The sequence below is a fragment of the Pteropus vampyrus genome, unplaced genomic scaffold (genome assembly GCF_000151845.1).
Source record: "Pteropus vampyrus isolate Shadow unplaced genomic scaffold, Pvam_2.0 Scaffold25, whole genome shotgun sequence".
Classification (NCBI taxonomy): Eukaryota; Metazoa; Chordata; class Mammalia; order Chiroptera; family Pteropodidae; genus Pteropus; species Pteropus vampyrus.
Window position 1 is genome coordinate 11,576,972 of NW_011888806.1, and position 4,516 is coordinate 11,581,487.

Consider the following 4,516-nt stretch of genomic DNA (forward strand, 5'->3'; position numbering starts at 1 on the left):
TAGTTTAAAATCAGAGAGCATGATATCTCCAACTTTGTTGTTCTTACTCAAGATTGCTTTGGTTTATCCTCAGTTTTGTTGATATGACATTTGTTCATAATCACATTGTTTGGCAATGTTGAAACCACTCTTGTATCCACTTGATCATGATGTATAAGCCTTGTGAGGTACTGTTGAATTCAGTGTGCTAGTATTTTCTTGAGAATTTTAGCATCTGTATTCATCAGGCTTATTGGCCTGTAATTTTTTTTTTTTTTTTAAGTGTCTGATTTGGGTATCAGGGAAATGCTGGCCTGGTAGAATGGGTTTGGAAGCGTTCCTTCCTCTTCAATTTTTTAAATAGTTTGAAAAGGATAGGTACTAATTCTTCTTTAAATGTTTGTTAAAATTCACCTGTGAAGTCGTTTGGTCCTTGGTTTCGCGCCCCCCATCCCCCCGCAATTTCATTGCTAGTAATTGGTCTGTTCAGATTATGTTTCTTTCTGTTTTAGTCTTTAAAGGCTGTTTCTCAAATTTTATACATTTATTCTAGATTGTCCAATTTCTTGGCATATAATTGTTCATACTATTTTTAATGATCCTTTGTATTTCTGTGGTGTTGATTGTAATCTCGTCTTTCATTTCTGATTTTTAAAATTTGTTTTCTCTCATTTTTGTTTAATGAGTCTTGTTAGAGGTTGTTAATTTTACTTATCCTTTCGAAGAACCAGCTCTTAGTTTCATTAATCTTTTCTATTAATTTCTTTTTTCTATTTTGTTTACTTCCACTCCTATCTTTATTATTTCCTTTTTCTGCTTACTTTGAGTTTTGTTTGCTCATCTTTTCCTAGTTTCTTTAGTTGTAAATTAAGATTGGAAATTTAGTTTATTTGGAAATTTTTCTGCCTCTTGAGGTAGGACCGTATAGCTATAAATTTTCCTTTTATAACTGCTTTTGCTACATCTCATAAATTTTGTAAAGTTGTGTTTTCATTGTCATTTGTCCCAAAGTAGTTTCTGATTTCCTCTTTGACCCATTGGTTATTTACAAGCATATTGTTTACTCTCCACTTATTTGTGTGTTTTCCAGTTTTCATCTTGTAATTGATTTCTAGTTTCATGCCATGTGGTCAGAAAATATACTTGATATAATTTCAGTCTTTTTGAATTTATTGAGGCCTGTTTTGTGGCCTCATATGTGATCTATTCTGGAAAATATTCTATGTGCACTTGAGAAAAATGTATAATCTGTAGTTTTTGGATGAAATGCTCTGTATCTATCAAATTAAATTGATCTAATGTGGAATTTAAGGCTAAATTTTCTGTCTGGATGATAGATCCATTGAAGTAAGTGGAGTATTAAAGTCCTCCAACTATTAGAGTATGATTGTTAATTTCTGCATGCATGTCCATTAACATTTGCTTAATATACTTGGATGCTCCTATGTTGTATGTGTGTTTACAATTTTTATATCCTCTTTATAGATCGACCCCTTTAAAATTATATGATGTCCTTCTTTGTCTTTTCTTACAATCTTTGTTTTGAAGTCTGTTTTGCTAATCCAGATTTCATTTCTCTTTGCATGGAATATCTTTTTCCATCCCTTCACTTTGTCTTATGAGTCTTTCGATCTAAAGCAATTCTCTGGTAAGCAGCATATAAATGGGTCATGTTTTTTTCCCATTCTTCCACCCTGTATCTTGATTAGAGCATTTAATCCACTTACATTTAGTGTAATTGATAGGTATGTACTTTTTGCCATTTTATTTATTGTTGTTGTTTTTTGTGTTGTTCTTCACTATTCCTTTCTTCTTGATGGATTTTTTATTTGTTGGGTTTTTTGGTGTTTTGATTGGATTTCTGTCTCTTCGTTTTATCTCCAATTCATTAGTGTTTTTCTCTGGAGTTTTTTCTTGTTCATTCATTCGAGGCTTATTCTTCTGCCTCCCTCTTTTTTTTTTCTTGACTTTGTTTCTATGAGTGGACTAGAGTATCTCCCCCAGTCTTGAAAGAGTAGTCTCTGTGTATACTGTGTGTTGAATAGTTTTGACAGGCTGGTTGTAGTCAGGGCAGCTGTGCGTGGACCCTGGTGTGTCACCTGCCCTTAAGGAGTTGGTGGCTTCAGGTGGGGCAGCCTGGTGCCTGTGTGCTTCCTTGCCCTTCTAACCTGGGTGGGACTGCCTGATACAGAAGGGGCTGCCTAGTTGGCTCATAGAATGCCTTGTTGCTTTAACTGTCTGTGATTAGAGCAGGGTCTGCGCAGGGCTACTTTGCATGCTTGCTACTAAAAATGCCACCAGCTCTGCTCCCTCTCAGGCTGTGCAGCTCTTAGTTTAATCAGCTGCCCTTCACGAGTGTCGTGTTGCTTTAAATGTCCCCAGTCCGAACAGGGTCTGGGTGGGGCCACCTCGTGGGCCTTTATCTCAGTGACCTACTAACTCCACCCTTTCTCTGGGTAGGGTGGCTTTGTGTGCTAGTTTTCCACACTCTCTGGGCGGGGCAGCCCTGCAGATGCACAGCAGCACCCCACTTACTCCGCATAGGGCAGCCCTGCGTGTGGGTACTGCAGTTTTGCTAACTCCACACCTTCCCCAGGAATATCAGCCCTATGTCAGCACCTAGGAGAACCCCACTACCTCCATACTTTTCTCTGGACATGGTAACCCTGCAGGCAGGTACTATATAGCTTTTTGCTATTTCTGCACCCTTTCCAGGCAGGGAGCCCCACATGCCCTCAGCCTAGTGGGTGTGCAAAGCAACACCCTGTTGTACCCATTGGATCCATCTCTAGTAGAGGGGCCCCTTGTATGCACACTATGGTGCCTTCGTGTTTCTGCTAGATCTAGCTGGATCTGGGGATGCACTACAGTGCCCTGCCAGTGGGCCATGGAACCTGGTTGGAGCTCCTGCCTGCTATCCACGTATCAGGCAAATATAAACAGTGGCGCTCACCAGTTCCTCTAGTCCTGAATTATTCCATCAGCTCCGGAGAGCTCTCATGGTTCTCCGACCATTTCTACGCGGTGCTTTTTGTACAGAAGCTGTTCCGTTGGCTCAAAGTTGTCTCTTAGGAGGAGCTGCTCTAAATATAAGTATACATTTGGTGTGTTTTGGGGAGAGGGAGAGCTCAGCATCCACCTATGCCACCATCTTAAACCCACCCCTGTACTAGCCTCTGGTTCCTTAACAAGTTTTTGAGATTAATTAAAACTCGTCAAAAATAAACTTACTAGCTTGCTCAAGAATGTTCTCCAAACTTATCACTCTTCTAGGTCTTGTCTGAAGTTTGACATTGCACATTCTTGAATAAAAAATAAAAAAACGCCTGGATCCATTAAACTTAAGCTGATTGCACAATAGAAAGGAGGATTTGAGCGCTTGAATTCCAAGTCCCATGTGTACCCCGTTATGCTGTAAGTTTGACAAAGAGCAGTTTGAGATTTCATTTTCTAAGAGGACACCTCGGGAAGACTGTCTCCCAATAATTTTCTCTCTCTGGGCAACAAAGCTTTTTGCTTCACCCACCCATCATGTCTTTTGTACACATTAGAGAACCAGACTGTACTCTCTCTCCTCCTTTGGAAACTAACTTTGTCACCATCAGATAACGTTCCATTCATCAGCCCTTATTCAAGTGACTCTCAAGTTACTTCTTGATTCAAGAAGTTTCTCCCATTCTGCACAGGAAGACAATATATATAAACTGTGGGAAGTGCCATAGAAATTCAGTACTTTTTCTATTATAAAGATAGTACCTCTTGACAAACACACATGTTTAGTCATCACCAGAACTTAATTATCCCTATCCCTGAAGATGTCACTGTAAGTGTGGGTGATGGAAAATACACAATGTACAATACTTCTGTATATCCATCATCATTGTGCAAACACAGTTGAATGAATGTTTCTTCTCCAATGAGAAAATGGCACGATGAGTAAAAATGTGATATATTTGTTTTATTTTCCTATCTGCTTCAGTAAAAGATTCTGAGAACTGATTGACATATATCATTAGCTATCTCCTGCCTGTATACAGTAGTATATATATATTGTTTCTACTTTTTTACTGAACATGGTGATACTTTGTTCAAACCAAAGTACAAAGAGATACTATAAATGAAAAAGAAAAGTGGGTGTGGTCCTTTAATGCTCAGACAGTAACTGTATATGTACCACCACAGGGGGAAAGCACTGAGGAAGCATTTACATCCCACGGATTAAAAAGACAAGCAATTAGAGTACCATTAGAGTACCTCCAAAAATAGCAAATTTGGAACAATTAGCCATTACTGTGAAGAAAGTTCCTACTCTTTCGTATTTCTGCTACCACATTGCTATACTGAAATTTAAGCCCTATTCACAGTGCAAATATGAAAAATGATCAAAGTCAGGGTTTTATGGCTATCTTTTGTAAAATATATTCTATTTTAATATACATGCTATAAAAGTACACTAAAAAGGTACTTTAGAGCTGTTAAAAATTTATTTTTATTTATAGAATAATGTACATCCAGCTCAAAGTATATTTGAGGAAAG